Below are 22,314 nucleotides of genomic sequence, written 5' to 3'. Positions count from 1 at the left end.
GTGTGAGGTCTACATATTGCTCCTGCTTAACGGGTAAACGACCCTGAATTTAACAAAGTATTGTTTTTATTATCTTAATGTTTTGGCGCTTGAATTCTCATCATTAACCTTCTTACTTTCCAATAAATATTTTTAAGCGCGAATAACACTACCTTAATGCGGAACAGTCCTTTAAATATTCTTCTTTCATGACTGAACCAGTCTTGCGGCACAGAACACATTCTGGGGACTACAGGAACAGCATAGAGAGGTGGGCGGGCAAACAGTCATGTCCGGTAGTCAAGCGGGGTATCGATGCTGCTTTCTATCTTGGTCCGTCAGGAACTACTGAGGCGTCTTGAGGTTCCGGAACTTTGCCTCACATGATATTTTATTGAATCGGTTTAATTTTTCTTGGAGTATGTTGTTAGCAGGCTGTTTCATAGCAAAATACAGTCTGGTATTTTTTCCAGTCTGTTTAATTTTCGTGTCCTTTTTGACTAGAAAATCTACATTTTGATTGGATCAGTTGTAGACAACAACTGGATGGACAGCAACGGAAACAAACAGAAAAGTAAAAATAATCTCAAGTGTTTTTTTATAATCTATAGAGAGGTAGCGAAACTAAATTCCGTATTTGTTTGAAACGGAAGTTTCCAATGAGTTCATAGTGCCAAATTTGATCTATGGTGAGTGAGATATGGACTTTTAATACGAAAACTGAATGCTTGTGGTTGAGCAGTGCAGAGATGCTTGTCGGCAACTACTAGGAGTGGAAGGAAAAAAGGCGGTGGAACAGGGAGGAAAATGGTTAGAGCACATTAGAGCTGGCAGGATATGTAGGTGGATGGATGGATGGTAGATGAGCCAATAAAGTTCTTTACTGCATTCCAAAAGATAATAAAAGACCAGGACGACGACATAGCCGAAGGTGCGTAGATGTCATTAGAAAATCTCCAGAAAGAACCCTATTTGTAAGGCTAATCAGTATAATGCGTGGAGTTTTATGTCGAAATCTTCAACAAGCAGAAGACATCAAAACGCTAATGGCGATATAATGGCAGTACTGTCCCTGAGTGTTACTATTTTTCTTCCCATAGCGCGTCCATTTTAGTTTGTATCTTAGGCACTTCAGGAGTGGTTATTCTTCCTTGTGCCATAACTTTACTTAAGTCTAAAAGGAGTCTGTTCGACTTCCTGATCTATCAATGTCCTTTGATCAATTACATATAAATTTTAATAAAGATGTTTCTTCGTGTTTCTAATCATCAGTTGTGGCTTCGCTAAGAAACTTTATGACTGGAAGCCATGCCGCAACAAAGCAATCCTTGGGCCAGTTTTTCAAGTGTAATAGAGGTCCAGGCGGATAGGTTTTCATTCTGGTCTCTTTTCTGCATCTGTCAGCGGTGGGGTGATGGTAACGTCCTGAATTAGCAACTATAGTGCAGTGTATTAATGCAGTATGTAATAACATTCATCCAAATTTACTCAGTCGCTCGACCATGCATTCATGTGGGTGAACAGGTAACAGTTTATTCATTTGCGACCGTTAATCACTCGTGATATGTCTTGGTACCACATATGATGCACCTGAGGATATTTTGAGTCTTATATCACATGGTTTTTTGCCTTGTTTGTCGATAAATGCGCGTGCCATTGATAGTTTGTATTTCTTGAGTGAATCGTGATCATTTTCCCTCATCATTTGTGGAGTATGACTTTGCTAGCGCCGATAGAACGGAGAGCTAGCAGCCCCTTTTGTCACTAACGGGATTGAAAAATGGGGGATGTGGGGGAAGAGGGTGCTGGTGTGACAGACAGGAGTGTAGCATTTCGTCCACTATACAGAGTGGTCCATTTATTGTGACCGTGCCAAGTATCTCACGAAATAAGCGTCAAACGAAAAAAACTGCAAAGAACGAAAGTTGTCTACCTTGAAGGGGGAAACCAGATGGCGCTATGGTTGGCCCGCTAGATGGCGCTGCCATAGGCCCAACGGATATCAACTTCGTTTTTTAAAATAGAAACCCCCATTTTTATTACATATTCGTGTAGTACGTCAAGAAATATGAATGTTTTAGTTGGACCACTTTTTCCCTTTGTGATAGATGGCGCTGTAATAGTCATAAACATATGACTCACAATTTTAGACGAACAGTTGGTAACAGGTAGGTTTTTTAAATTAAAATACAGAACGTATGTGCGTTTGAACATTTTATTTCGGTTGTTCCAGTGTGATACATGTACCTTTGTGAACTCATCATTTCTGAGAACGCATGCTGTTACGACGTGATTACCTGTAAATAGGACATTATTGCAATAAATGCTCAAAATTATGGCCGTCAACCTCAATGCATTTGGTAATACGTGTAACGACATTCCTCTCAACAGCGAGTAGTTCGCCTTCCGTAATGTTCTCACATACATTGACAATGCGCTGACGCATGTTGTCAGGCATTGACGGTCGATCACGATAGCAAATATCCTTCACCTTTCCCCACAGAAAGAAATCCGGGGACGTCAGATCCGGTGAAGGTGCGGGCCACGGTATGGTGCTTCGACGACCAGTCCACCTGTCATGAAATTTGTAATCCATACCGCTTCAACCGCACGCGAGCTATGTGCCGGACATCCATCGTGTTGGAAGTACATCGCCATTCTGTCATGCAGTGAAACATCTTGTAGTAACATCGGTAGAACATTACATAGGAAATCAGCATGCATTGCACCATTTAAAATGCCATCGATAAAATGGGGACCAATTATCCTTCCTCCTATAATCCCGCCCCATACATTAACCCGCCAAGGTCGCTGATGTTCCACTTGTCGCAGCCATCGTGGATTTTCCGTTGCCCAATAGTGCATATTATGCCGGTTTACGTTACCGCTGTTGGTGAATGACGCTTCGTCGCTAAATAGAACCCGTGCAAAAATTTGTCATCGTCCCGTAATTTCTCTTGTGCCCAGTGGCAGAACTGTACATGACGTTTAAAGTCATCGCCATGCAATTCCTGGTGCATAAAAATATGGTAGGCGTGCAGTCGATGTTGATGTAGCATTCTCAACACCGACGTTTTTGAGATTCCCGATCCTCGCGCAATTAGTCTGCTACTGATGTGCGGATTAGCCGCGACAGCAGGTAAAACACCTACTTGGGCATCATCCTTTGTTGTAGGCGCCGGCCAGGGTGGCGGAGCGGTTCTAGGCGCTACAGTCTAGAACCGCGTGACCACTACGGTCGCAGGTTCGAATCCTGCCTCGGGCATGGATGTGTGTGATGTCCTTAGGTTAGTTAGGCTTAAGTAGTTCTACGTTCTAGGGGACTGATGACCTCAGAAGTTAAGTCCCATAGTGCTCAGAGCCATTTCCACCATTTGTTGCAGGTCGTGCTTGACGTTTCACATGTGGCTGAACACTTCTTGTTTCCTTAAATAACGTAACTATCCGGCAAACGGTCCGGTCACTTGGATGATGTCGTCCAGGATACATAGCAGCATACATAGCACACGCCTGATGGGCTTTTGATCACAATAGCCATACATCAACACGATATCGACCTTTTCCGCAATTGGTGAACGGTCCATTTTAACACGGGTAATGTATCACGAAGCAAATACCGTTCGCACTGGCGGAATGTTACGTGATACCATGTACTCATACGTTTGTGACTATTACAGCGCGATCTATCACAAAGGGAAAAAAGTGGCCCAACTACAATATTCATATTTCTTTAAGTACTACGCAAATATGTAATTAAAATGGGGGTTCCTATTTAAAAAATCGCAGTTGATATCTGTTTGACCTATGGCAGCGCCATCTAGCGGCCAACCATAGCGCCATCTGGTTTCCCCCTTCAAGGTAGGCAAGTTCCGTTCTTTGTAGTTTTTTCGTTTGACGCTTATTTCGTGAGATATTTGGCCCAGTAACAATCATAGGACCACCCTGTATATTAGCTGACAAGCTTGGCATTGCATGGGTACTGATTTTTCCAAGTTTGTATTAGAAAAGAAACTTTATACACTAATAGGCCAACACATTATGACCACTGCCCGCCACGAAGTTGGATGCCACCTGGTGGCGTTGCGGCCACGTGACGCGATAGCATAAGAGTGTAAGCGGGGCAGACACGGACAGGGGATCACCCTAGCGAAGATGTCGGCTGTATATGGGGAAAATCATTGAATAAGCGAATTTGACAAACGGCAGGTTATTATTATGTAAATACTATGAACGAGTATCTCGAAAACGGCGAAGCTGGTTGAATATTCACGTGCTACTGTCGTGAACATCTATGGAAAGAAGTAGAACAGTGAAACTAGCCGCTAAAGCTGTCAAAAGCGATGCCAAGTGTCAGGAATTTCGTTCAGTTGATTCGATTGTGTCTTAATAGGAAAGAATAAATGTATTAAAACTTCAAGCATGATGCGACATTTTTTCACGCAACTCACTGTTTATTGATGTCACATCTCATGAACTATGTGTTGTACGATGATATATTTGAGTATGTACAGCCAGCGTTGTGTTTGGATACTGTCAACGAAATATGTTGCGAATAGAGTTAGTAGCAAAGAAATGCTAAATTTAAACTCCATGCATGATGCGGCAGTTTTTGACGCATTTAAGTGTTTATGACATTATATCTCCTGATCTGCGTAGGTGTATTCACGGAATATGTTGATACTACAGGTGTCTGCAAAATATGTTGCGAATAGTGTTAATAGGAAAGAAGTACTAAATTTAAACGCATGCACAATGCGACAGTTTTTCATGCATTTCATTGTTTATGATGTCATATCTCCTAATCTATGTGTCATATAATGCTCAGTCCGGAACCGCGGGACAGCTACGGTCGTAGGTTCGAATCCTGCCTCGGGCTTGGATGTGTGTGATGTCCTTAGGTTAGTTAGGTTTAATTAGTTCTAAGTTCTAGGCGACTGATGACCTCAGAAGTTAAGTCGCATAGTGCTCAGAGCCATTTGAACCATTTTGTCATATAATGATGGAGAAGCATAACAGATAAAGAGATTATTCTGAACTGTTTTTTACACTAAAGGTTCAAATGGCCCTGAGCACAATGGGACTTGACATCTGAGGTCATCAGTCCCCTAGAACTTAGAACTACTTAAACCTAACTAACCTAAGGACATAACACACATCCATGCCCGAGGCAGGATTCGAACCTGCGACCGTAGCAGTCGCGCGGTTCCGGACTCAAGCGCCTAGAACCGCTCGGTTACCACGGTCGGCCTTACACTGAAGCGCCAGAGAAAGTGGAATAGGCATGCGTATTCAAATACAAAGATACGTAAACAGGCAGAATACGGCGCTGCTGTCGGCAACGCCGATATAAGACAACAAGTGTCTGGCGCAGCTCTTAGATAGGATACTGCTGCTACAATGGCAGGTAATCAAGATTTAAGTGAATTCCAATACGGTGTTACAGTCGGCGCACTAGCTATGGGACACAACATCTCGGAGGTAGCGATGAAGTACTCTTACGGATTTATGTACAGCCCTGCAGGATTCGTGGTGTCAGTTGCCTCCAGCACTACTTCAGACATTAGTCGAGTCCATGCCACGTCGTGTTGCGACACTTCTGCGTCATCGTGGGTGCCCTACACGATATTAGACAGGTGTACCAGTTTCTTTGGCTCTTCAGTGTACAAGCAGACGATTTCAAGAACCCAACGTGGAAAGCCAAGTGGTTAGCATCGCTGCCCCCCTCATCGAAAGGCTTGGTTCGATTCCCAGCACGTCCTGATACTTTATTTGATGTTGGGAAGACTGGTATGAGGTCGTCTCAGCTTTTGTGAGGCCAAATGAAGAGCTTGTCGAATAAAGAAGCATGGCATTATCTAGATTCATCTACTGGTAATATTGGCTGGAGGGACTGGCGAGACGCTAGTCACATGTCCCAATATCACAGATCTCTCCTCATACTGCCTTGTAGGCAACAAGCGGCCAGTCGGTACAGGCCTGATGCCTAACTGTGAGTGGTGCTCTCTTCCTTCAAAAAGAGTGACCTGCAAAACGGAATTTATATTCTAAACAAAACAGTGAAAGACTACAGTATGTCTAAGCCCACAAAGAAAACTAAAATAATTGCTTTGATACGACCGGATCCCATAACAACAAAAATTGTTGTGAACAATAAGCAGCAGAGCAGTCAGCCATTATAATTATCTATGATATGATATCACATTATGGTATGACAAAGATATAGATTAGACAGTAGCAAATTTGGCGACATATGTGGAACAATAAACTACCACGTTAGAAACATGACACAAAGAATAATACAAAGGAAGTTCTGTAAAGTAATGGCCATTCCCATATTACTCTACATCAGTGATTGATGGCTCATTTACGCATGACAAGGCAGTAAGTTCGAGGCATGTGAAAAGAAATTTTCTAAGGGCTGTGTGAGGCTGTACCAGAGGAGACAGATTAAGAAACAGCGACATTAGAGAGCAAATAAACAAATATAATCTAAGAAACAAAATTGAAAACAAAAGAAGAAAATGGAATGAAAATCTCAACAGAATGAACACTGGAAGATACTATGCCATAGGACTTAGACTTCACTGCAACACAGCCGTCGAATGGCGCTAGCTGCGCAGCATTTGTGCACCGCCGCCGTCAGTGTCAGCCAGTTTGCCGTGGCATACGGAGCTCCATCGCAGTCTTTAACACTGGTAGCATGCCGCGACAGCGTGGACGTGAACCGTATGTACAGTTGACGGACTTTGAGCGAGGGCTATAGTGGGCATGCGGGAGGCCGGGTGGACGTACCGCCGAATTGCTCAACACGTGGGGCGTGAGGTCTCCACAGTACATCGATGTTGTCGCCAGTGGTCGGCGGAAGGTGCACGTGCCCGTCGACCTGGGACCGGACCGCAGCGACGCACGGATGCACGCCAAGACCGTAGGATCCTACGCAGTGCCGTAGGGGACCGCACCGCCACTTCCCAGCAAATTAGGGACACTGTTGCTCCTGGGGTATCGGCGAGGACCATTCGCAACCGTTTCCATGAAGCTGGGCTACGGTCCCGCACACCGTTAGGCCGTCTTCCGCTCACGCCCCAACATCGTGCAGCCCGCCTCCAGTGGTGTCGCGACAGGCGTGAATGGAGGGACGAATGGAGACATGTCGTCTTCAGCGATGAGAGTCGCTTCTGCCTTGGTGCCAATGATGGTCGTATGCGTGTTTGGCGCCGTGCAGGTGAGCGCCACAATCTGGACTGCATACGACCGAGGCACACAGGGCCAACACCCGGCATCATGGTGTGGGGAGCGATCTCCTACACTGGCCGTACACCACTGGTGATCGTCGAGGGGACACTGAATAGTGCACGGTACATCCAAACCGTCATCGAACCCATCGTTCTACCATTCATAGACCGGCAAGGGAACTTCCTGTTCCAACAGGACAATGCACGTCCGCATGTATCCCGTGCCACCCAACGTGCTCTAGAAGGTGTAAGTCAACTACCCTGGCCAGCAAGATCTCCGGATCTGTCCCCCATTGAGCATGTTTGGGACTGGATGAAGCGTCGTCTCACGCGGTCTGCACGTCCAGCACGAACGCTGGTCCAACTGAGGCGCCAGGTGGAAATGGCATGGCAAGCTGTTCCACAGGACTACATCCAGCATCTCTACGATCGTCTCCATGGGAGAATAGCAGCCTGCATTGCTGCGAAAGGTGGATATACACTGCACTAGTGCCGACATTGTGCATGCTCTGTTGCCTGTGTCTATGTGCCTGTGGTTCTGTCAGTGTGATCATGTGATGTATCTGACCCCAGGAATGTGTCAATAAAGTTTCCCCTTCCTGGGACAATGAATTCACGGTGTTCTTATTTCAATTTCCAGGAGTGTAGATTCATCTACTGGTAATATTGGCTGGAGGGATTAGCGAGACATTGGTCACATGTCCCAATATCATAGATCTCTCCTCATACTGTCTTGTAGGCAGCAATTGGCCAGTCGGTACAGGCCTGATGCCTGACTGTGAGTGGTGCTCTCTTCCTTCAAAAAGAGTGACTTGCAAAACGGAATTTACGTTCGAAACAAAATAGCCGAAGACTACAGTATGACTAAACCCACAAAGAAAACTAAAATAGTTGCTTTGATACGACCGGATCCAATAACAACAAAAATTGTAGTGAACAGTAAGCAGCAGAGTAGGTCAGCCATATGATATCACATACTGGTGTGACAAAGATATAGATTAAACAGTAGCAAATTTGGAGACATATGTGGAACAGTAAACTACCACTTTAGAAACATGACACAAAGAATAATACAAAGGAAGCTCTGTAGAGTAATGTCCGTTCCCATGTTACTCTACAGCAGTGCCTGATGGCTCATTTACACATGACAAGACAGTAAGTTCGAGGCATGTGAAAAGAAATTTTCTAAGAGCTGTGAGAGGCTGTACCAGAGTACACAGACTAAGAAACAGCGACAAATAAACGTATTTAATCTAAGAAACAAAATTGAAGGCAAGAGAAGAAAATGGAGTGTAAATCTCAACAGAATGAACACTGGAATATACTATACCATAGGACCTCGACTTCACTGCAACACAGCCACGCTTGATGGGTTGTCGAAGAAGCTTACGTCAATCTCAAGAAAATATGAACCTGTTTTACGGCGCGGTTGTGGAAGGTTCTATACGAACCTGCGGCGCCAACATCACCACCTGTGGCACTATAGCCACCGGACTATTTCTGCATGTCGGTCATGTGTCTACCTGGGATTAGGATGGCTGTCCTTCCTCACAGCGAGTACCTGAGAGGCTGCGGAGTACCTAGGTAGCCATTGCAGTTGCGGAGTCAGTCCAAGATACTCCCTACTTCAGCGAAGTAGGTTAATTAATCATTTGTAGGCCAAGTTTAGCTGAAAGTTAATTGTTTACCTGGGGACTAAATCTAAATAATATCACTTGGAGGCTCCGTCTAACTAGAAGATTAACTGTTAGTTTAGTTTCGTAGTTGTTCATTGCAGCAGCCGAGCGATCACCAGTGTGAAGCCATCGCTTTCACCATCAATCGCTGCCTCGTTGGACTTAGTCACCAAGTGAACCTCAGACTTTCTACTTGGACTTAGTCCACAAGTGGTAATGTAACTTGTATTCTTTGGACTTACCCTCGAAACGAACAGTTAATCTTCTAGCTGGATGTAGCCTCCAAGTGGTAAAGTAACCTGTACTATTTGAGTTTAGTCCCCAAGTGAACAGTTAACTTTCCATTAAACTTACGAAACAAATGATTAATTAAATTACATTAATTGGACTTGCAGACAAGTTGACTTCATTTTACCAATTGAAGTTAGCATCAGAAAGATCAGAGATTCTCATTTAAAGTGATCATTTGATTCTGTTTCTTGGAGTTTTCGTCCCGCCTTGATTACTAAACTGGTTTATGCTGAATGCACTGAGAGCTGTAAATGTATGCGCTGAGAGCGAAGTAAATGTGTTTTTATGTACGTGTACACCCAGGGATAACTGTCAATTGCACAAGCTTTATCACGTTCGGCGACTGCCATCGCAACAGAAGTCAGAAATTAAAATCCGGTAGGCTGAAGAAGTCTGCAAAGCAAAGAAAGAGATGGGCACCGGAACAGGTCAAGACCAAATATTTGAAGTGCAGAAGAACAGCTGAAAATTACATTAATGTTCTTTTTCGACGAGATTATGGTAAATATAACTGTTTCTGATGCAGATCCGGATCATACTTAGAGTTAATGATTGGGCCTGATTCTGTTCGTGTTCTGCGTAATTTACTCTAGCCCTTCTGGAATGCTTTCCCTTCTTTTTAATCCTCAGACTTGTGTAATTTATGTGTAAATTTTCGACGCAACTGGTCTATGTTGTGACTATAGGACCCCATTTCGTATAGACCTGAGTAACGCAGAGTAAATGATAAATGTGTATTGTGCATTTAACAGCGCTCGTTAAGTCTTGACATAGCTCGGAAACCCCTTTCTGAGCATGAGGTTCCATTAAAGACACAATGAAACACAGTGCTGGAGATCAAAGAAAGCAGAGGAATGTGGGATGGATGTTTCAAGCTGAGCGGGCGAAATATGCGAAAGGGCGACGTTGTGACGTCACATATTAGACGGCTTCTGACACTGGCTGCTGCGACTGCGCAGTAGCGGCTTGCCTTAAATTAAAATATGCAGCAGCAGCACGGCCCCGGGGGAACCGTGGATGACGGGTGCACTCCATCCACTTTGCGGATAGCTGCAGCAAAGCGCCTTCTCCCCGCCAGAGGCGCTCGCGGCTTAACTTTGACATTAAAAATTCTGCACCGCCGGGCAGCGAAGCGCTGAGTGACGTCATAGCCGTATTAAAAGTGCGTTACTCGTTTGTCATACTCATCTGCACCTTTAATCACGTAAAATGGGTGGCAGAGGATAATTTTTATGGTACTTCACATCACGGCTCGCTTCCGTTACAACGGAGCGTGGGAAGAAAGGCTGCCCGAACGCCTTGGTGCGAGCTGCTATTTGCCTAACTTTAGTACGATCTGTGCGAGGTTCGTGTTATTATCTGAACGATTCTCGAGAAATTTATGATGCATTTCGTCGAAGTTTTTCCAATCATGAGTTTCCAACATTTCTGTTACATCCTCTAGTGCAGTGGTTCCCAACTTTTCTTAAACCATTACCTCTGAGTGCAATCAGACACTAGCTAGTAGGCCTGCCCCCTCCCCCCACCATCTGTTGCCCCCCCCCTTTTCCCCACATTATCACCAACTTTAACACTTAATTAAATACTAGAATGAAACACTTTTCTCGGAAGACTTTCATTTTTAAAATGATGAAAGACGAATGATATTTAGTTTGTGTTTGTGTGTGTGTCATACAATGAATGACGAAGGAAGTGCAACCCACAATTCCTTCCCAGAAAAGAAAGCTGACTATCTACAGCGAGAGCAGACGCTTGTTATAATACGTGCTTCCCCTGCATTGCTCCCCTCCATTGGGGAACTTTGTCCGCAGCTGGTGGTCTAGTGGGTAACGTTTCTGTCCCTCGATCAAGGCGTCGCGGGTTCGATACCCGGCCGGGTTGGGGGTTTTCTATGCCCGGGAACTGGGTGTTTGTGCTATCCTCATCATTTTATCATCAACATTCGTGGCAGTGGCTAGATTGGATTGTCTAAAAATTTGGACTGTGTAAAAATGGGGACTTTGTACAGGCGCTGATTACCGCGACCCACAACCCGAACATCATCTTCACTGCAGCACTTGCCTGACCTGCACGTTCCGACCCCATTTGAAATCAATCAAGTTTAGATCTGTGCACTATACTTACTGTTCGTAAATCACTTCACTACTGCACTCCTCACCTCTGAACTGGTAGAAATTGTACGACTTCAGGCTGTTAATGCTTTGTGTCTAACCACTCTAGCAACAATATCAGTAAATCTGTGTACAGCACTGTAGCAGGCCTTATATAGTTACTGCTGTGTGTCGTGCTGTCAATTAATTCGTTTATCTGTTTCGAAGCGAGTAATAAATTAATTTCTGGACTACTGCAGGTAGTGTCTACAACTTGGAGAGGACATTTTCTTGAGATATTTAACATTTGTTACGTATATGTCGCACTTTTATCATCAGCGACGTACGGGACAAAGCATGACTTACGTGTGTAGTGGATGAACTATGCGAGGAATCTGTTCCCTCCACCCCATTAATGCTACTAATTGATAAAAAAAATCATTGATAACTTATATAATCGGTATTAGAATCTTAGAAAATTGTGATAATAGTAATGACCTTTTGAAAATAATTTAGTTATGTAACTGCCCTAAGAAAATTTCATTTTACCTCTCAGGAGGTAATTTCCCCCAAGTTGGAAATCACCGCTCTAGCCGCAGCCACTAGGGTAGCTGTGCGGTTTGAGGCGCCTTGCCACGGTTCGTGCGACTCCTCCCGTCGGAGTTTCACGTCCTGTCTCGGGCATGGATGTGTGTGATATCCTTAGGTTAGTTAGGTTTAAGTAGTTCTTAGGGGACTGATGACCTCAGATTTTAAGTCCCATAGTCCTTAGAGCCATTTGAACCATTTTGAACTAAGTAGTGTGTAAGCCTAGGGACAGATGACCTTAGCAGTTTGGTTCCATAGGAACTTACCACAAATTCTCTAGCGTCTAGCCAGTTAAAGGGCAGGGTGGTCCAAAAAGCATGATAGAAAGTAAGCGATCGTTGTGGAGAAAGGACAACAAGCAAGAACATGAACGCTATTTTACTGAATACAGATACGAACGACATTTAATGTACAAGATGCTCGAAACATCTACCGTCCACAGCTACGGTGGTGCACAGCCGGTTCCAAAACTGTCATAATACACTGGAGTGTGACGGATTCAAGAGCACCAATTCAGATGGCCTGCAGTGACTTAGAGGGTGAGACGCCCGCTAATCCCGGTGCTGGGCGGAACAGGTGATTAGGATTGTGGAAAGGGCCAAATAAAGTTGGGGTCAGTTTCACCTTAAAATTGCAAATTATTGTAATTTAATAACACATCAAACTCCAAATGTTTCACGGCTGAAGGACTCCAAACAAGAAATCTTAAAAAATTAACACGGTAATTGTGACTAAAGACACACAGTTACAATTACAAATAAGGTGTAATACAAACGGCTGAAGGCCCACAACAAAATTTTCAAGATTTTAAAATAAATTACCAAAACCTCTCAAAGGCAGAAAGCCGCAATGTTTTTGCTTAAAGGGTAACTTTAAGAATAAGGTTTTAAGTGGCTGAAGGCCCAAAATTAATTTTTCAAAATTAAAATAAAAGTATAACCATAAGTCTTAAGTTTTAGGTGCTTGAAACCCACTAAAAGAAAAGACAACACAACGACAATAACCTTTCAGCAAATATCCACTTGCCGGAATTCAAACTTGCTTATACGCAGCTGAAGGCCTTTAATTGAGATAAAATACAGTAAAACGATGAATTTTTTAAATCATTGGCTATGATAGATTATAAACAGACAATTAAACACCCGAGAGAAAGACAGTAAAGACAACAGCACTCAGAAGCCTCCAGCCTCCAGGGGGTCGGTCTGCCCTCGTTCACATAGGTGAGAGAGGTACTGAGCCCAATTACACTTGATCCGTTGGTAGCCCAGCCAAGGACCAAGGCACAGCCACGGACCGACCGACAAAACGACTTGCTTGCCACCAATCGGTACGTGAGAACTCAATACCAAAATGTTACAGACGTAATTATGCACAAGCTGTCAAAACTACACACCGTGTCGGACAGCGACAACAGGTGAGGAAAGGACACTGCCTGAAATTACGTTATTGGCCAGGACAGGTAACCGGAACACTAACGGCCACAAGGCAGAAAATTCCGCTGGTGCACTTGAATTGTAGTCAACCAACATAGTTAATTTCACCGGATGGCCGCTAAATTTCAGCATTACGAAGACTCTGTGTTGCTCACAGGAAAACCTCCCCAACAGCGAACCACACAACATGAATGGACATGGCTTGGGTACTTAACACACCACTCAGAGTTGACGTCCTGGGTCGGTGAGCCACGAAGCCCCTAGCGATCGGTCAGCTCCACACACGCTCCGACACTGCACAGGGACCGGCAGCGGACCGAGTCAACCGCGCCGCACGGAGATATCCCCCCTGATCCGCACCAACCGACCCACTCCTCTCAGAATGGCAACAACATCTAAAATAGTCATCAGTGGAAATAACGCCAACGACACCCACAACCAAACACTTGCACGAAGACCTGAACGATAGCCAACATTAACTAAGCACATACGAAGACAAATCGGGAGTCGATGCACACACACACAGCTGACTCATGAATGACCGGCGAGCCAAAACGCGTCGTCCAGTAGGGCCACCGACCGACGATCCACCAAGACCGTGGGCCGGCCCAAGTGATGCGTGGCGGCAATGGTCAGGCGAGCCATGTCGACGCAGACCTCACTGCTACTCCAACCCGACTGCACTAGTGCCGCATTGCAACTCCCTGACTGGCAGGTCCGGACTGCGCTCCAGACGCGTTCCAACTGACTGGCAGCCCGAACTCGCAACCCGAACTCTCCTACGACAGACAATGATCGGGAAGTAATAGCAGTCGAGCAAAGATACTACGAGAGGGGATATATCGATACGCGCTGCTAGCGCCGATCACGGTTAGGCAAAGCAGCAACTCAGTGACAGAAGTAACTTAAATTAACGTTGTGAGGTGGAAGTATGTTAAAAACAGGGTGTAAAATACATGATGGCGGGAACACGAGCCACGCATGGCTCAGGGGGATTCCTCTACATTTTTGATGTATCGCCATAAGAAGAAGTGGCACGGGTTGAGATCCGGACTGTATGGGTGCCACTCTGACTGCTGCCCCGTGAATTTTTCTGCATCCAGTGCTATGAGACGCTCACCAAACGTCGTTTAAAGCCACTTTAAGACGTCAGCAATTCTATCGGGACGAACCCCGTCTTGCATCAACCAGTACCGTCAAGTCGTGTTGAGACGGTTCGCTTCTGGGCCAAAGTGACGCTCCAGCAACTCTCGATACTTCACTCCTGTGACCATACCGTCAATGAATATCGGACCAATGATTCGCTTCGACGATATGGCTCACCACGTCGTGACTACTTGCGGACGCAGTGGCGACACGAGACTGAGATGAGGATTTGCTGTAGCCCAATGGCGCCACTTTTGTTTGTTCACGTAACCATTCAGCTGAAAATGGACTTCATCGTCGAACCAGATCTTATGTTCACTGATGGCACCATTTTCAAGTTCCTCTATCGTGACGTTTGCAAAATCTGTCCGGGTTTGCAAAATTTCTCTGCCGCACAGTGTCACCCTTCTAGTGTGGCTGACACAGTTGGATCTTCTAAGGACGCAAGCCGGCCGGAGTGGCCGAGCGGTTCTAGGCGCTACAGTCTGGAACCTCGTGACCGCTACGGTCGCAGGTTCGAATCCTGCCTCGGGTATGGATATGTGTGATGTCCTTAGGTTGGTTAGGTTTACTTAGTTCTAAGTTCTAGGCGACTGATGACCTCAGAAGTTAAGTCGCATAGTGCTCAGAGCCATTTGAACCATTTTTAAGGACGCAAACCCACTGCTTCCGTGAGCCTCTGTACTGATGTTTTGGGTATGCTTCATTGTTGGGACGCATGTCCAGTGGATGTGGTTGGCAGATCCTCAAAGAACTCACCGATACACTCCCTGTTGTTATCGATGTCGACTGTCGATTTTTCGTCCCTACGCCTTGCTTCTTGCATCCCAAACACTCCCGATAGATTCAGATATGGCCATCAACCTGTCAACAATCAAAATCAGTGTGAGGTGAGGACCAGAACATCGACCATCTGATGGCTTGAGAATCACTGCGACTTGCGAGTGCTGTAACTTACCACATGGTAACTACTTCATACGTGCCCTTTTCTTTCTGAACTCTGACAGACATGCCCGTCGAACGGTGACATTACTGCGGTTATTCTCATAAATTTTTCTTGTGATAAATAATTGTTCTTTGAAGGTCAGTGATTGCATATTGATTCTTCTTCATTTCCAGTAATCAGGCATTCACCTGAAATGTCAATACATTTTACAATATGGAAGAATTATACTTATATCAATACACGTAAAATCAGGAACTTAGTATACTTTCTGTCATATTTTTTGGACCACCCTGTCGCAGCCTGTGGCAATATGTATCATCCTACTTTCTATAAGCTGTACGTCGCTGTTAGTCCGATCCGGCGTGGCTCCTATACACTTGAGAAATATCAAAGTACAGAAAAGGCTACCACACCTAATCTACAGGGCTGTTACAAATGATTGAAGCGATTTCATAAATTCACTGTAGCTCCATTCATTGACATATGGTCACGACACACTACAGATACGTAGAAAACTCATAAAGTTTTGTTCGGCTGAAGCCGCACTTCAGGTTTCTGCCGCCAGAGCGCTCGAGAGCGCAGTGAGACAAAATGGCGACAGGAGCCGAGAAAGCGTATGTCGTGCTTGAAATGCACTCACATCAGTCAGTCATAACAGTGCAACGACACTTCAGGACGAAGTTCAACAAAGATCCACCAACTGCTACCTCCATTCAGCGATGGTATGCGCAGTTTAAAGCTTCTAGATGCCTCTGTAAGGGGAAATCAACGGGTCGGCCTGCAGTGAGCGAAGAAACGGTTGAACGCGTGCGGGCAAGTTTCACGCGTAGCCCGCGGAAGTCGACGAATAAAGCAAACAGGGAGCTAAACGTACCACTACCGACCGTTTGGAAAATCTTACGGAAAAGGCTAAAGCAGAAGCCTTACCGTTTACAATTGCTACAAGCCCTGACACCCGATGACAAAGTCAAACGCTTTGAATTTTCGGCGCGGTTGCAACAGCTCATGGAAGACGATGCGTTCAGTGCGAAACTTGTTTTCAGTGATGAAGCAACATTTTCTCTTAATGGTGAAGTGAACAGACACAATGTGCGAATCTGGGCGGTAGAGAATCCTCACGCATTCGTGCAGCAAATTCGCAATTCACCAAAAGTTAACGTGTTTTTTGCAATCTCGCGGTTTAAAGTTTACGGCCCCTTTTTCTTCTGTGAAAAAAACGTTACAGGACACGTCTATCTGGACATGCTGGAAAATTGGCTCATGCCACAACTGGAGACCGACAGCGCCGACTTCATCTTTCAACAGGATGGTGCTCCACCACACTTCCATCATGATGTTCGGCATTTCTTAAACAGGAGATTGGAAAACCGATGGATCGGTCGTGGTGGAGATCATGATCAGCAATTCATGTCATGGCCTCCACGCTCTCCCGACTTAACCCCATGCGATTTCTTTCTGTGGGGTTATGTGAAAGGTTCAGTGTTTAAACCTCCTCTACCAAGAAACGTGCCAGAACTGCGAGCTCGCATCAACGATGCTTTCGAACTCATTGATGGGGACATGCTGCGCCGAGTGTGGGAGGAACTTGATTATCGGCTTGATGTCTGCCGCATCACTAAAGGGGCACATATCGAACATTTGTGAATGCCTAAAAAAACTTTTTGTGTTTTTGTATGTGTGTGCAAAGCATTGTGAAAATATCTCAAATAATAAAGTTATTGTAGAGCTGTGAAATCGCTTCAATCATTTGTAATAACCCTGTATTTTGTAGACAAACTGCAGTTACCCAGAATCCTGTTTGCAGCTGATCATCGTTCTGCCAGGCAAAACGAGGCCGACATCAGACGTGTATGTTGAACACAATAAATACAGTTTTCGATAAGCAGTCATCCACAGATATAAAAAGCAATGGGGACAACACAACCAGCTGTTAAGACGCTTTAATTCTCTTTCAATCAAGATACGATTATAAACGACCGTCCTGAGGCACAGGAACTATCAGCTTCCAGTAATTTCCGGATTTGCAGCCGGATCCCATCAACGTTCTGCCACGATATTTCGGTCCAGAGACGTCCGGCCATCCTCAGGTGAATAGACTAAGTACTGAAGAACACTGATGCAGTCATGGTATTTATAGCGAATTCCGCGCATGCGAATCGTACTGGCGGTTTACGGCGCATGCGTTAGGATATGACATGCGCGAGGCAGACAAGTAGTGTGTGCTGCCCTCAGTGGTGAAGTAAAAACAGTCTAATCGCTGAGTATGGACTGAGCATGTGGATTCCGCATAATTTTAATAATTGGATTCCAATTTTTATCCAGCTGGAAGCCGTTATCCCGATTCATTAATTGTCAGTAAGACGCATTTCCACGGATTCTTTAATTACAGAGTCCCAGAAGCTGGAAATCAGTGCTAAAATTTTGGTGTTATTGTATTCCATTGAATATTCCATGGAAATGCAATATTCTGCAACTGTTGATTTTAAGGGTTGCTGGAGACGGGTGTGTCTTTCGTGTTCTACACAGCATTGCTGGACCGTTTGTGTCGTCCGACCTATATATGCCGCGCCACACTCACAGGGGATTTTATAAACGCCCGCCTTTCTCAATTGTAAATCGTATTTAACGGATCCAACTAAGGCTCTGCTTTTTGTTGGTGGATGGAAGATGACACTGATATTGTTCTTCCTAAGCAATCTGCGTATTTTAGAAGATACGTTCCCGGCTTATGGAAGGAACGCAGTTGATTTATACTCATCAGTCTCCTCAGAGCGTTGCTTCTTGTTATTATAATTGTGCATGGCCTTCCGTATTTGACGCGAAGTATTGCCATTCTCTTTAAAAACGTTCTCCAGATGCACTAATTCTTCGTGAAGGCTATCAGCATCCGAAACTACATGCGGCCGACGAATTAAATCACTGAGAACACCCGTGGCTTGCGAGGAGTCATGGCAGCTGGACGCCTGAGGATGTAGATCTGTATGTGTGGGTTTTTTGTACACCGAATGTTCCAAAGACCCATCATTCTTACGGCGTACTAACACGTCTAAAAAGGGGAAAGTCCCTTCTTTCTCAAATGGCTCTGAGCATTATGGGACCTAGCTTCTGAGGTCATCAGTCCCCTAGAACGTAGAACTACTTAAACCTAACTAACCTAAGGACATCACACACATCCATGCCCGAGGCAGGATTCGAACCTGCAACCGTAGCGGTCGCTCGGCTCCAGACTGTGGCGCCAAGAACCGCACGGTCACTCCGGCCGGCCATCTTTCTCAATCTCCATAGTAAACTTGACGTTCTCACGCGAAGAGTTTAAATAACAAAGGAATTTTTCCAGTTCTTGTCTGCCATGAGGCCATACAACGAAAGTGTCATCTACGTAACGCCAAAAAACCGTAGGCTTTAAGACGGCGAACTCAAGAGCTTTCTCCTCAACGTCTTCCATAGAAAGATTGACTACCACAGGGGACAAGGGACTCCCCATGGCTACGCCATCAGTTTGTTCAAAAAGTTAGTTACGAAACAAAAAATAATTTGAGGAGAGAGTATGTTCAAACAAAGCCGTCAAATCATCGCTGAAGAAGTTACCAATAAGATGTAGCGAGTCAAATAAAGGCACTTTGGTAAAAGGTGAGCCCACATCGAAGATAACTAGTAAATCCGAGCTGCTCAGCTTAACAGTCTCCAAACGATTGATAAAATCCTTGGAATTACGTATATGGTGGCAGCACTTACCACAGACGGTTCGAGTAAGGAGGCCAGATGTTTTGCAGCCGAATAAACAGAAGCACCAATATTACTCACTGTCAGTCGTAGTGGAACACCACCCTTGTGAATCTTCGGCAGCATTGCGTGGTCTCAGCCTCTTGATAACTTGTTTAGGTAAAGAACTATCGTTCAAAAGAGTAGCAGTCTTTCTGGATATACGGCTCGTTGGGTCCTTACCGATTCTGCAGACGAAATTCGTCGGGAATCGTGTCGTACCTTGCTGAAATGTGCGCCGCAACGGAGCAACACCTCTTCAGTGGAAAGAGCTGCTCTTTGCAATTTCCTTGGAGATATTGTCACCGTCGTACTCCCTGCTGATAAGGGCAATTCTACGGTCCTTTTGATAAAGGAAGCCTACAACGAGAAGATATATAGTCAACTAAGTGATTCTATGAACCGGAAACTAACAAAAGGGAATGTGGTAGTAATCATGCCATGACAGACTGCATATATAAAATCTTGAAGTGCATCAAGAAAATAAAATCATTTGTGTACAAAAAAGATCCATCTAGTCGATCCCAAGCCCTTATTAAACTCTTAATAAAACTGAATTTTTACATCACAAAAGAGAAAAAATACTTTGCGCCGTATTGAATACATCTGCATCGAAACTGATTTTGCAACCAGAAATTTGTAAAGAAAAAAAATTGTATCAGACCAATAGTAAAATGTGTGATTAACCCTACATACTGATTAAGCAAAACATTAAATTCTTACTTAAAACTTTATTTATCATAAACAATCTACAAGAAGGAAACTAATTGATATGATATAACATATTAGAGGTCTCTATACAGCAGACAACACGAAACTTACTTCCTTAGATGTAACAAACATGTGCACTAAGATACCAGTTAATGAAACCATTGAAGTTATAAAACATTAACGAACAAATACCAAACCCTTTAGTGGAAGGACCTATGAAGATTTTCAGAGGAAAATATCTGTAGAATTAAAGTGAACGATTTCCCCACTCACGGCATAACCTTTGTAGATGATATTGCTAGTAGAAGACAGGGAGAAACCTAAGCACAAAATATTGTATAATTTTCAGTAATGATGAAAATGTTTCAACCTTAAATTCATAGTAAAAAACTTAATTAAACTACTAAACAAATGAAAAATGAGGAGAGTAGCTGACATAAAAACTTAAAAAAGTGAAGTCAAGAAGCTGACAAATATTGTTATTTGTGTGCATTAATTACAGAAGACAATGGAGCAGCGTGGATATCAAAGAAAGAATTGCAGTGTGCTTTTAGTAAAAGGAGACAACTGAGTTACTGGTAAGCAAGCTATTTACTATAGAAAAGGCAAAAAATAGCAATTTATCAAGATGTATACTCCTTTAGGGCTACGAAGACTGACCACTGTTGAAGACTGACAGAAAACGCTTAGAAGGGATGGAAATGTGGCCTTAGAGAAGGCTGACGAGGAGCAACTGGGCAGAAAAAAAAAAAACGATAAAGATGTTGAGAAGGAGGTCAGTGAGATAAGAAATCTCCAACTCACTAACCAAATAAGGAAAATGATACTTTTTTGGTATTTATTTTGAAACAAAAAGTTTTTGATAGACTTTTTGGAAGGAAGCAGGCGCGGATGAACGACAGAGTGAGACAATGAAAAAAATGATCGAACATCTATTGAAAGTAAGAAATTCGCAAAATTATCAGTAAATGAAGAGGACAGCACAATATAGAGAAGAGTGGTTGTAGCGACGATGCAAAGCCTTTAGCAGATGATGATAATATTCTGCAAATTAAAGTGGACTACATTTTACGTCACAGAAGTTACAAATAGTAAAACGTTCAGTCAAAAATATTGGGAAAGACGCTCCAAAGTGACAGAGGAATCCGCAGACCAGTGATAAGCAACGCCGGATCGATAATAAGGTAAGTTACTGTGTGTGCAGACCTGTGTACAGTGTTCATTATACCGCATCAGACGAGTTTCGTTCATTTTGCGCCATTGGTCAGAAGTGGTATAGTATTCTGCCAGTGATGCAAGCTGACTCACCTCTCAAGTTTCTTACTTTCCCCCGTGTTATCGGTGATGCTCTTCCCCTTCACAGTTAACTAGATTTCACCTAAGCATTAGTCGTATTTGCTGGGGCACACAATTATTTCATGGTAACAATTTGCTACAGGAGAGATTACAGTTGCTGTATTGATATCAGATCGCGCTAACAACAGTTGTAAAAGGATGGGAGGTTTCAGTGTCTTCGAATCGAGTTTTTAGAGGAATTTTAACATTACTTACCCGTGTAGTGAGCAGTGATACTTGACGTAGCCATTCTGAACGTACGCAATATCTGATGAATGAAACTACAACTAAAAATAATCTTTGTATAACAGTGATAGGTTGTGGGGTCGACAGTGTCGAACGCTGCCTGCGCGTGAATGATAGATTCAGTGGAGTCGGATCGGCATAGTGGAGTCAGTCATCTGGCATTTCAATCCCGTACCAGTGTGGAATTCTTGATATATTGCATGAGTGATTCTTGGAAACTTTTAAATACGTTGTATTCTGTTTTGCAGCCAACTTAACTATAAATAATTACGAGGCCGCCACTCGTATGAGTGGTTTTGCAGTAGAAATCTTGTTGATGTTCATTCATAAATGAATCACAGATAAAACTTAAATTAAAAATTTAAAAAGACATAAAAAACCTCTAATAAGTAAAAAAATATGTATTGTCCGTTTAGTATAGGTAGTAATGGCCTGATCCAAGCGTCTCCGCGTCGGAGGACAGCTCAGTGAATAAAAAATAAGGACCTGAGAGCAGCTATCCTTTATACACTGAAGAAACAAAGAAACTGGTACACCTTCCTAACATCGTGTAGGGCACGCAGAAGTGCCGCAACCGACGCGATATGGACTTGACTTATGTCTAAAGTGGTGCTGGAGGGAAATGACGCCATGAATCCTGCAGGTCTGTCCATAAATTCGTAAGAGTGCAAGGGGGTCGAGATCTCTTCTGAACAGAGCGTTGCAAGGCAGCCCAGATGTGCTCAATAATGTTCATATCTATGAACTTTGGTGGTCATCGGAAGTATTTAAACTCAGAAGAGTGTTCCTGGACCAACTCTGTAGCAATTCTGGACATGTAGGGTGTCGCATTATCCTGCTGGAATTGCCCAAGTCGGTCGGAATGCGCAATGGACATGA

The sequence above is a fragment of the Schistocerca americana genome, chromosome 3 (genome assembly GCF_021461395.2).
Source record: "Schistocerca americana isolate TAMUIC-IGC-003095 chromosome 3, iqSchAmer2.1, whole genome shotgun sequence".
NCBI lineage: Eukaryota > Metazoa > Arthropoda > Insecta > Orthoptera > Acrididae > Schistocerca > Schistocerca americana.
The sequence above is the reverse complement of the archived record's forward strand: the minus strand, read 5'-3'. Positions refer to the sequence as shown.